The sequence below is a fragment of the Phacochoerus africanus genome, chromosome 3 (genome assembly GCF_016906955.1).
Source record: "Phacochoerus africanus isolate WHEZ1 chromosome 3, ROS_Pafr_v1, whole genome shotgun sequence".
NCBI lineage: Eukaryota > Metazoa > Chordata > Mammalia > Artiodactyla > Suidae > Phacochoerus > Phacochoerus africanus.
Genome location: NC_062546.1, coordinates 12,577,146 through 12,590,115, shown reverse-complemented (window position 1 = coordinate 12,590,115; position 12,970 = coordinate 12,577,146).

Sequence of the window (12,970 nt, the reverse complement as noted above, 5' to 3'; positions counted from 1 at the left end):
ATACCATTTCGTTTCTGTTACATAAGTTTCACTGTTGTGGAGAAGTTAATGCTGCTTCGAAACTTTAAAAAGAAAGTTCCTTATTCCCTGATGAGACTCTCTCAGTTTCTGCAGGCTCAGGATTTGAAGGCTTTCGTGGGGTTTTGGTTTGTTTGTTTGTTTGTTTTGGGGGGGGGGGTTGGCCATGCCCATGCATGTGAAAGTTCCTGGGCCAGGGATCCAACCCGCACCACAGCAGTGACTCGAACCATAGCAATGACAACACCAGATCCTTAACCGCTCACCGGGGAACTCCTGGAGGCTCTGCTTTTTATAATGATAATAATAATAATTAAGATAAAGCAAGGGGAAACAACGGGTATTTTTTTTTTCCCATCAAGTCGAACAAGCCAGGTGAGAAATGAGTTATTGAACTGCCCAGGATCGCCAAACATTTCCCAAATGCAAATGAGTTCTCGGTAAGACAGGCAAGCTGCCCAGGGCGTCTTTTCCCCTTTCCAAGCACCGAGAGCAGCTTTCTGAGAAGAGGAGAGAGGCAACTCCACCCTTGGCATTGGACAGAACAGCTAGACAAACCAACTCGGTGCTAGACACGCAGGCCAGTGTTCGTTTCTTCAAACCAAAATATAATTCTCTTCCTGCGAGTCTAAGTTGAGCCACCCCCCCAACTGCCCAAGTCAAAACTTCGCCAAAGAAAGCCTTGCTGTTAGAGGCAGATATCTCCAGAAGGCTCTGGTTCAAGGTCTGATTTGAACTAAAAGATATCAGATTAACTCAGGGCTCCAGAGCTTTGCCAAATCATATTCCTACCAGAAAGCGCTGGAAATATAGCCCAGAAGAAAGCGAGAAGGAAATGCTTAAGCCCCTCATTTCAAATGATGGCTTGGCCACTAACATGATATCTTTTTTTTTTTTAATCCAGCCTTTGGATATTGCAGTTCTAGAGACCAACTTCCTGGGTTCAAATCCCAGCCTCACCACTTCCTAATTGTGCAACTTTGTGCAGGTGACAATCTCTTTGGCTTTTGATATATCTATCTGTAAAATGGGGCCAATAAGAATTCCTACCTCATGAGTTCCCACTGTGGCACAGCAGAAACAAATCCAACTAGTTCCACAAGGATGAGGGTTCAATCCCTGTCCTCACTCAGTGGGTTGAAGATCTGGTGTTGCTGTCAGCTGTGGTGTAGGGTCGTAGACGTGGCTCGGATCTGGCATTGCTGTGGCTGTGGTGTAGGCCAGCAGCTACAGCTCAGATGAGACCCCTAGCCTGGAAACTTCCATATGCTGCAGGTGCGGCCCTAAAAAAAAATAAAAGGAATTCCTACCTCACAGGGTTGTTGTGCAGATTAAAATACTTATTAGATCCAAAGTGCTTAGAATGCCGTGACATTCAGCTGAGTGTTAGCTATTATAACTGGGTGAGGCCGTGATGTTTGGAGGTGTGGCAGCCACCTTGACACCACAAGGGAGGATACTGCTGCCCAACAGAAGAAGGCAGAAGTGACAAATGGAAAGATCCTAGATCTTTGATGTCACTGCACTCCTAAATTAACCAACTGTAGAACAACCCTGTCTCTAGAATTCTTGTAAGATAATAAAATTTCCTCTCTTTTTTTTTTTTGTTTGTGTGTTTTCTTTTTAGGGCTGCATCAGCAGCATATGGAAGTTGCCAGGCTAGGGGTCAAATCAGAGCTGCAACTGCAGTCCTACAACATAGCCACAGCAATGCCAGATCCAAGACACATCTGCAAACTATGCCTCAGTTTGTGGCAACACGGGATCCTTAACCCACTGAGCAAGGCCAGGGATCAAACCTACATCCCCACGAACACTGTGTTAGGTTCTTAACCCCCTGAGCCGCAATGCAAAGCTCCTCCCTATTGTTTAAACCACTTGAGTCAAGCTTCCTTTCTCTGCAACCAAGAGCATCCTAACTGATTTGCTTCCCTTCCCCTAGATGTCTCCTCATTTCCACGACTGGAAACCTCTGTTCATAGGATGATCCCCCCCCCAGTTTCTTCCTGTTGTCTTAGGATAATAGCTATTAATAACATCCCAGTTTGGATGGTCATGGCCATCCAAATCTTTGAAATAAGCATTACTTTCCTCCTACCTCTCTCTTAAAATGCAGGTGCCCCCAGAGAGGACTGCTCTCTGCCGCAATGGTTTCCCAATGAAGCAAAGATCTAAGATTTGTAACAGGAGGCCTGGATTGTGGGTAAAAGTTAAGAATAAGGTTCAGAAAGAGATTGGTGCATAAAAGGTAAACTCTACAACTTACTCAAACCAGAGATGGCCCTGGATAGTGTATCTGAAATTCTGCGGCAAAGGACGCCAGATGGTTTCAGCAGACATACTGGACACACATTTATATGTCTGGGTTTTTTCTTTTTTTCAGTTTGTTTCCTGGAGTGAAAGCTCAAAAATAGGGCTGCCCAGTCCAAATCCAGACACCTGGCAGTCCCAGTGGTAACTTTTACTGAAAGTTGATGGTTTCCTCCTTAGCCAGCAGAAACGCAAACAGCCACACCCTCTCCACATGCCAGTTATGCTGCAGGCTGCCTTCTAGATTTCCTGGGCAAATTCCATTCCTGGAGCCTTTGTTGAAAGGGAGAAAGTTCTAATACCAACTGTTCCTTTTATTGAGCGTTCACTTTGTGCCAGGCACTATTAAGATATGACATCAAATTTTCACAACTACCTTTCATGGCATTTATTATTATTATTGTGCCTTTTTTTTTTTCTTTTGCCACACCCGCAGCATATGGAAATTCCCAGGCCAGGGAGCGAATCTGAGCTGTAACTGTGACTCGAGATGCCGCAGAGACAATGCCGCATCCTTAACCTGCTGCACCACAGTGGGAACTCCCATCGTTCTCTTTTAACAGATGAGAAAACTGAGGTGGAGAAAGGAAACCACTAAGATGGCTATTATTAGTTAGGATAAAGATAGACGCTGTGACAAGACCCAAATGATAATGCATTTTTTTGAAACAGAGCTTATTTGTCTCTCGTGGTATATAGTTCAGGCATAAACGACCCAAGGCAGGTATGGAGGCTTCAAGGCTCTGGGGTCCAGGTTCTTTCCAACTTGTAGCTCCACTACCCTTAACACGTGGTGTCCACCGTGTGCTCCGAAATTTCTGCTCTGGCAGAGAGAGAAAGAGAGAAGGGACGGGAGTGCCTGGTTCTCTAAAGACCCCGAATTGGAAGTTTCACACACCCCTTCCATCCCACCCAACTGGCCAGAGTTTTACCACCCAGGTGTGTCTGCCCCTAAATCCACGCCATGCCTCCTCTCAGGTGTTGCCAGTGGACCGCGAGACTCTTGCTTCCCTCCTCCTAGAAGAATGCCAGGCACACCTAATATTAATTGGATGAATGACTCGCTAGCTCCATATTCCACTTCGGACTCCAGGTTGGGAGAAAGCTCATGGCGAGGGCCTGACACCGCTGTGGGCACTGAGGATGGCGAACAAAGCAGGCCAGGGTCCTCGTCCTCCAGGAGCTGACGTTCTAGTGACAGAAGGGACAGCCAATAAAGATCGCAATTCACGAAGACAAAGTCTCTCGGATCAACGTAAGGGCTGTGGAGAAAAACAAAGCAGGGACAACGACAAGGAGGGGTGGCCCAGCTCATTCCAGGTGGGGAGAGAAGGACTCACTAGGGAGGTGACATTTTAGCAGGAAACCAGAAGAGGCGATGGAGTAGGCACTCCGTGTGCTCCAGGCAGAGGGAAGAGCAGGCTGAGGGCTTAGAGGCGGAAACAGGCAGGCGTGGAAAAGGCCAGGGGGAAGGGAAGTAGTAGGAGGTATGATTAGAGGGGAAGGGAAGCCAGATGCGTGAGCTGTGTAGGTGGCCCTCTGGTCTTTGACTTTTTCTCTAGGTGAGGGGGAACCATGGAAGGTTCTTAACAGAGAAGAGAGATGATCTGAAGGGTTCTAACAGGATCCCTCTGACTGCTCTAGTGGGAAAATACTGTAAGGGGGTAGAGTCAGAAGCAGTGAGACCGCTGAGGAGGATACTGCAATAGTCCAGGCGAAAGATTGGCTTGCACCAGGGGGATGCCAGAGGAGATGGGAAAAACGATCTATTTTGGATAAATCCTAAAGAAAGAAACTATGGGATTTGATGATGTGCTAGGGGTAAGAGAGACAGGGTGCAACTTGAATCCAAGGTTTGGGGCCTGAGCAACAGAAAGGATGGGCTTGGAAATAACCAGGATGGGAAAGCCAGCAGGAGGCATAGGTTTGGGGGAGAAGATGGAGAATTTGGTTTTGGCCATGAGAGATGGCAAATTCCCAGGTGGAGGTGTTGGGTGGGCAGAGACAATCCCGGGGTACGGGGCGGGGGGCGCGCAGCCTGGAAATGAGAATGTAGCTGTGGTCGCAACATAAGTAATCGTCAAAGGCAAGCTCACCCAGGGAAAACATGGGGATGGAGAAGAGGACAGGGTCAGTGGCCTGAGCCACACCAATATTTGGGGCCAGGGCAGGCAGTGAGTGGCACCAGAACAGATATTAGAATCCATTTCCAATTTGTTGAGTTTCCCTGGCTTTCTGAGAAAGACTGGGCATAGTGATGGGTCCTCCCATGACTTCATGACCCCTCAAGAAGTGGAGCAGAGGGCAAGTTCCCAATCTCAGCCCCGCTGATTCCTTCATGGCTCTGAGCCTCAGTTTCCTCATCTGTTAAATGGGGACATTAACACTCCTGCTTTGGGAGTTCCCGTTGTGGCTCAGTGGAAATGAATCCGACTAGTATCCATGAGGATACAGGTTCAATTCCTGGCCTCATTCAGGGGTTAAGGATCTGACATTGCCGTGAGCTGCTGTGTAGGCCAAAGACAGGGCTCAGATCTGGTGTTGCTGTGACCATGGTGTAGGCTGGCAGCTGTAGCTCCAATTTGACCCCTAGCCTGGGAACGTCCATATGCCACAGGTGCGGACCTAAAAAAGCCAAAAAAACAAACAACAACAACAACAAAAAACACCCAGATTCAGAAAAAAGAGAAGTTGTGGCAGAGAAAGAACTACATTTAGCTCCATGCAACAACGTGGATGAATTTTTTAAACATAATATGGAGCCAATGAAGCCAGATGCAAAAGGGCACATTACGGGAGTTTCCATTGTGGCTCAGAGGTAATGAACCCGACTAGTATCCGTGAGGATGGGGGTTCGATCCCTGGTCCTACTCAGTGGATTAAGGATCCGGCGTTGCCCTGAGCTGCAGTGTGGGTTGCAGGTGCCGCTCAGATCTGGCGTTGCTTGTGGCTATAATGTAGACTGGCAGCTCAGATCCCATTTGACTTGCCCCCTAGCCTGGGAATTTCCATATGCCGAGGGTGTGGCCCTAAAAAGACAAAATAAATAAATAAATGGTCACATTATGTATGATTCCATTTATATAGTGCTCTGAACCAGACAGTACTAAACTACAGAATCTATCAGTGTGCATTTGGACGGCAACACTGTAAAGAGTGCAGTGTGTACAGTGCAGGGCAGGGCAGAGGTTTTCTCCCAGGCGGGGAGCAGGGGTCTGGGATCTGGAGGAGCCATAGAGGTGCAGTAGGGGGTTGGCGGTATTGTGTTTCTCATCCCAGGTGGTGATTTCACAAAGGTTAACTTTATAACAGTATATTGTGATTTAGGATTTCCCGTCGTGGCGCAGTGGAAAGGAATCCGACTAGGAACCATGAGGTTGCGGGTTTGATCCCTGGCCTCGCTCAGTGGGTTAAGGATCCAGTGTTGCTGTGAGCTGTAGTGTAGATCACAGACACAGCTTGGATCTGGCATAGCTGTGGCTCTGGCTGTGGCTGGCAGCTATAGCTCCCATCCAACCACTAGCCTGGGAAGCTCTAAAAAGAAAAAAAAGAAAAAAAAATTTATTGTGATTTATATGTATGTCTCTTACACTTTCCTCCAAATGTTCATTTCTCACTTAAAAATGCATCAGAAGCCTTCAAAATACACATACACATCTATATTCATGCCTATTGACCAAGTTATTCTCATTCAGAGAATCTAAACTACAGAAATAATCATATGCTCACACACACTTTGATTCGCAAAGATGTTCACTGCAGTGTTATTTATAAGGGCTCATTTTGACAGGACCTAAATTCCCACTAATAGGTAAATAGAGTTAAATACATTATGGTATATCTTCAATGTGAAAAATTATTTAGCCGTTTAAAAGTCTGCTATCAAAGTATATTTAATGGAAGAGGAAAATGGTCAGCATACATGGATAAAGGGGAAGGAAAAGAGTGGAATAAATTATATATAGATGTGATCCCAGTATTGTCAATATATTATATATTCATACAAAAAAAGACAAGGAAGTATGTGAAAATAACAAGAGTAGTTACATCTGGGCAGTGGAATTATGGGCATCTGTCTTCTTCTTTACACAGAGTTCCCAAATTTTCCGCAGTGGATATATATTATTTTATTCTTTGCTACATCGATTGCCCTGCCTTTTGTTTTTTAAATTTGGACCTCAGATGCACACAGTTAGTTAACCGCACTCCTCAGTCGTGGCACACCAGCAGCGACATCAGAGTACGACTTCTACTTTGTTTTATTTTCACCTATTTTTGCCTTCATGACCCATCTCTACTCCTTTTTCCCCTCTGCCACAGACACCCACTCTGGTATATTTAAAATGTGTTCTTTCTACCCATCTGCCATGCATTTGTTTGTATATATGTGTATCCAAATAGACATAGTGAAAAATAGTAAAAAATGTATAAAGAGGTAAAGGGTTCCTTCATGATTGTTTTAAAATTTTTACATAAATGGTTCAGTTATGCTTCAGTAAAAAATGTATAAAGAAGTAAAGGGTTCTTTCATGATTGTTTTAAAATTTTTACATAAATGGTACAGTTATGTTTCTCATGCATTTTTTTTTTTTTCGAGATCATTCCTTGTTGCTCTTTGTAAATGTAACTCATTCCTTTTGACTATTGCTTAGTATTCCATCGTATGCCTGTATCACTGGCAACGGACTGCTGGCAGTTCCCCAAATGCAGTTTCCTCCCCTTCCAGGACGTACTGAGGGACTACATTTCCCAATCTCCCTTTGCGGGTAGGTGGAGCGACATAACGGAGTTTTAGACCCTGGATGCTCACATGTGCAATGCATCACCTCCAGTCTGGCTCTTGAAACCTCTTCCATGCCCTCTCTGCCACACTAATTTCCCTTCTACATTGATTGAGATGATGACCCCAGGGTGATCTTGGAAGTCATGGGTCTGAATGCCTGCATGGAGAGGAGACAGACCTTGGAGCACCTTATGTGAGCAAGAAATGAAATGTCCCTGGGGTCTGAGACTTCGCATACTCCAGGGTCTATTTATCAGAGTGATGAATAATAACCCTAACCAATTAAACTATATTCTCCTCATCAGTTTCCTAGTTCTAGAAACTATTGCAAACTCTTTGAAGCAGTGCTATAACAAACATCCCCATGTGCAGTTCCACTTGTATCTGTGAGCAAGTTTTTTTAGGTTGTCAGTCAGAAATAGCATTGCTGGGCCATGCAGTTTGTGTGTATTTTGTTTACCCCTGAATAAAGCAATGGCAGAGACATCTAGTTTAGGGGGAGAGTGATAGTAGGAATTTTGTTTTTCAGTTAGGTTACCCAGAGTCAGCATCACCAGTTGGGGTGTCTGTGCTGACCTAGCAGGGTTATCACTGAAGCCATCCCACAGGGCGGTTTAGGCCTTATTCTTGGGGGCCAGGCTGCTAAAACTGACTTCTTGGGCACCCTTGTGATTCTGCGGGCCCCCTGTACCATGCATAAAAGTAATAGAGCATGTTGTATCCTTTACAACTGCAAATCCCTGATCAATGCTAGATTAGCGGCTGGCAAACTTTTTTTTTTTTTTTTTTTTTTTTTGCTTTTTAGGGCTACACCTGTGGCATATGGAATTTCCCAGGCTAGGGGTTGAATCGGAGCTATGGCTGCCTGCCTGTGCCACAGTAACACTGGATCCAAGTCGCATCTGCAACCTACAGCAGCTCATAGCAACACAGGATCCTTAACCCACTGAGCAAGGCCAGGGATTGAACCCGCGTGCTCATGTATACTAGTGAGATCTGTTTCCACTGAGTCACAATGGGAACTCCCTCAACTTTTTCTGTAAAGGGCCTGATAGTAAATATTTTAGGTTTTCAGGATCATATAGTCTGTGTCACAACTAAGATTCTGCCATTGTAGTAGTAACTGCAGCCAAAGATGATATGTAAATGAATAGGTGAGGCTGTGTTCCAATAAAACTTTATTTATAAGAACAATAGCCTGCAGGCTGCAGTTTCCCAATTCTGGAGCTAGACAAAAGAGATCTCTCTTCTCTAAAGACATTTGTGTCAGGTTTTCTGGTCTTAGCTCTTTGGTAAGCTTTCTTCAATCCATTTCGGGGGGGTCCCACACAGAGCCTAACATATTACCTCGCCTGCAGTGAACTGATGGGATGAATGAAGGAGGGAATGAAAGAGAGAAGGATATTGATTTAGTTGTGGTCCTAATCAACAACCCAGGCACAGGCCAACCAGAGCAGGAGCCAGCTATAGACCACTTGCAGCACTGGACTTTTGGACACAGCAGCATTCAGTCCTGCCCCATGGAGCCCACCCTCTGCCCTCCAGAACCCCACACCTCCAACCAGGCTTCATCCTACATCCCTGGTGGGCACTAGTTTAGGGGTTCAGTTTCCAAATTTCAGAAGTTAATAAGGAACAAGGGCAACTGTGGGGGACTCTGTTCTCAAAAGCAAATTGTGTTCCAGTGACTAATCCATCTTTCACTCCCGGTATTTTTATTCATCCCAGCAGAAATGTCTATGAGTCACAGCTCCTGTTGGAGAATTTTTTTTAAATGCATCACTGTGTGTGTATCTCCAGCCTTCAGATCTGCAAGGCTCTGGGTGCTGTTGGCAGGGGGCTAATGATTTCAGAAGCAACAACAAAGCTGTCAAGTCACACTAACCAGGACTCCTTTTCCCCACTCTCATCGGCATCCAACAAATTTAAAGAAAAAAAAAAGAAAGAAAGAAAAATAATGGATTCCACAGCTGATTGAGGATGTGGCACATGGAGTACAGAGGCAGCCACAGCCTTAAACATTTTCCTACCCGTTCCCTTCCCTTGTTTTGAGATCCTGCCACAGTACCCCTCTCCTTTCAGAAAGCCGCCTTCTCCTTCTCCTTCTCCTTCTCCTTCTTCTTCCTCTTCCTCTTCCTCCTCCTCCTCCTCTTCTTCCTCTTCTTCCTCTTCTTCTCCTCCTTCTCCTTCCTCTTCTTTTTCTTCTTCTAATGGCATATGGAAGTTCCCGGCCAGGGATTGAACACGCACCTCCGCAGAGACCCAAGCTTCCATGGTGAGATTCTTAACTCACTGTGCCACACTGGAAACTTCAGAAAGCCTTCTTGATCAATCTGATCTCAACAAAACATTTTTCCAGCTCTAAAACCACCATGATTGGTGAATCAGATCTCTCCAACTTCTGACCACATGTCTATCCTACAGTGAATACCTGTAGGCTTTATGTAGAAAGTTCCTGTTCTACTCCTCTCAATCAATTTGTTCTTTCTGGAGTGTGAAGTCATGTGCACATGGGTGTGCTCTCGCTGTCTCCAGCCGGTGGGGTAGACAGAGCCAGTTAGGAAATCATAAAGAAAGGAAATTAGATCCCCATGCGGCCCCTCACTGGCAGTATGGTTTCATGTCTCAGAGCCTCAATTTTCACGTCTATAAATGGGGATGATACTGGTAATCATAGTAACAGAATAAATGTTCTTTTGTTTTGTCTTTTGTCTTTTTATGGATGCACCCACGGCACATGGAGGTTCCCAGGCTAGGGGTTGAATCGGAGCTGCTGCTGCCGGCCTACACAACAGCCACAGTAACACCAGATCCGAGCCACATCTGCGACCTACACCATGGCTCATGGCAACACCAGATCCTTAACCTTCTGAGTGAGGCCAGGGATCGAACCTGCAACCTCATGGTTCCCAGTCGGATTCGTTTCTGCAGTGCCACCACGGGAACTTCCAGGATAAATGTTCTTAATGTTTCCTGAGCCACTAAACTGTGTACAGGCAAGGGTTTTTTAAATTTTAATTGTATTGAAGTATAGTTGTGTTAATTTCTTATGTACAGCAAAATGACTCAGTCATACATATACATATGCTTTTTCCTGTTCTTTTCCATTACGGTTTATCTCAGGATATTGAACATACTTCCCCGTGCGATACGGTAGGAACTTGTTCTTTATCCATCCTATATATACTAGTTTGCTTCTGCTAATCCCAAGCTCCCAGTCCTTCTCTCCCCAACTCCTTCCCTGCTTGGCAACCACAAGTCTGTTCTCTATATCTGTGAGTCTGTTTTTATTTCATAGATATGTTTGTTTGTGTCATAGTTCAGATTCTACATATAAGTGATAGCGTATGGTTCTTGTCTTTCTCTTTCTGATTTACTTCACTTACTATCATAATCTCTAGGTCCATCCATGTTGCTATGAGTGGCGTTATTTCATTCTTTTTAATGGCTGAATAATAGTCCATTTATATATACACACCACACCTTCTTTATCCACTTGTCTGTCAATGGACTTTTAGGTTGTTTCCATGTCTTGGCTATTGTGAATCATGATGCAATGAACATGGGCAGGGGTGTGCATGTATCTTTTCAAATTGTAGTTTCGTCTGGATATATGCCCAGGAGTGAATTTGCTGGATCACCTGGCAACTCTATTTTTAGTTCAGACAAGGTTTTTAGCTGTTTTGCTCGCTGTTCTATCTCCAGGGTCTAGAACAGAGCCTGGCACTGCGTAGGTACTCAGAACACAGGAGTTGAATAAAAGAGTGGATGAATGAATGGTTTCCCAAACTTGCCTATACCATCCTCTCAGGAAGAGATCTCCAAGGTCAACCTTGACTCTCTCTTTGTCCATATCCAGAATTCTCATCTCTCAAATCCCCTTGTTATGGTATTTTTACTGTATAATACTACTGTGTTATTTAAGGTCCCTTAAGACACAAGTGGAGTGGTAGAAATTCAACTCCAACTAGTTCGAGAAAAATAGGGAATGTATTGGCTCATGAAGTAAAATGCCTACACTACCTTCAGGCATAGCTGGACCCAGGTGCTCAAAGAAAGAGACTGCCTCTTTCCCAAAAGTCCAACATGTAAGGCTGTCTGATTAGCCTGGATTGGGTCATATACCCAGTCAATGACTCTGAACAGCCAGGCCTGGGACATGTGTCTTCCACTAGAGAGGATGTGGGGGGGGTCCCACCTGAACTTTGTGGACTGAGAGTAGGGAGGGGATGTTTCCAAAGGGCAGCTAGGGCCCTAGCACCAGAAGAAGGGAAATGGATGCTGGGCAGGCAAAAACACAGGACTAGGGAGGCTTCCTCTACCTCCAGTCTCACCAGCCTCCATTCCATCCTGTACCACTCTTTCGGGTTAACCTCCATAAAGAGCAGCCATGATCCAGTTATTCCCTTGCTCCAGCACCTTCAGTGACTCACTACCACTGCCTGATGTAATTATGATTTGCTCAGCTTAGCATGGAAAGATCTCCGTAATATGGTACCAGTCTTCTCCAGACTGAGGAATCAGTGAGGAAGCTATCCTAAGAATCCAAAAAAGCAACGGTAAAGCATGGAGCTGGACAGCAGCCCTGGACATGCAGACTTGAATTCCAGAGACATTCATCAGTCTCTGTTCTCATCAAGGCCGGGAATTTGGACCCCTATGACCAAATCTAAGGCCTATTTCTCCATCCTTATCTTACTCAATTATTCAGCAGCACTCAGCACAATGACAGCTCCCTCCTTCTTAAAACAGCTTCTTTGCGGTAAAAGCTAGGGGTGCCCTGTCCACCTGCCCCCCATTCTCTTGCATTACCACTTCCTTCTGGCTTTCTCTGGTAATGGGAGTATTCTCAATCCTCACCTTCTTAAGACTGAAGACACCACTTTTTGCAAACAATAACCATTTTCCCTGGTCTTGCTATCAAAATTCCAAGTTTGGCCACCATAGGCCTCTGGAGAGAATTAACCCTTCCCACCTATAATAGGTAAATCTTAAGGAGTCTTAACGAATCATGAAGAAAAGAGGTGTGACACATTGGTAGCCAACTAGACTTAATGCCGTAAGACTGAGGGCTTCGCATTTTTCTCTCTCAGAACATGACTTAGGAAAAGGATCTCTTCTGCTCTTCTGACCTGTGGATGTTGCGGGAAGACTCCAGGTCCAGAGCCATGGCAGCCATCTTGGACCCGCGAGGAGAGACTGCCATCACGGCAGGACCCTAGATGCTGCTGTTGAGCCACTGAATTAACCAACCCTGGAACTGCCCTACCTCAGGACACATTTCTTACACCACTTGAGTTGGATCTTCACTCAGTTGTAGAAAAAATTATCCTGATGGATATGGCCCATAGGTAGTGAAACGTCCAGAAACATAGCTCTAGGGTCACTCTGGACCCATGTGTGAGATGCACAGTGAACATCTTTCCAAGCAATCCCAGAGGCATCTCAAAAACATGTCCCACCTTGAACCACTTACCTGCCACATTCCCCAAAAGACCTTATCCACTCTCCCCTGGATGGATGACACCTCCATCTACTCTAACCCTAGAGTCCTTGTCTCATTTCTGCATTCATTCATTTAACTAAATCATATTAAGTGAGCCATGACTATAAACTAGGTATTATGCTAGATGCAGGGGGAGAAATAGTGAATAAGACAAAGTCTCATCCCTTGTGAAGTTTAGATTCTAATCAGGGGAGAGAGATATTAAACAAGTAAGCACATAGCCAACAATAGCTAAGAAATAAATGAGGTATTTTCACAGAGAAATACAGGAAGGCGTATACCTAGATCGGGTGATTTGGGAAGACTCTCTTATTAAGTTGTGATCTGAATGCTGAGCCAGAACCAGTTCAGCA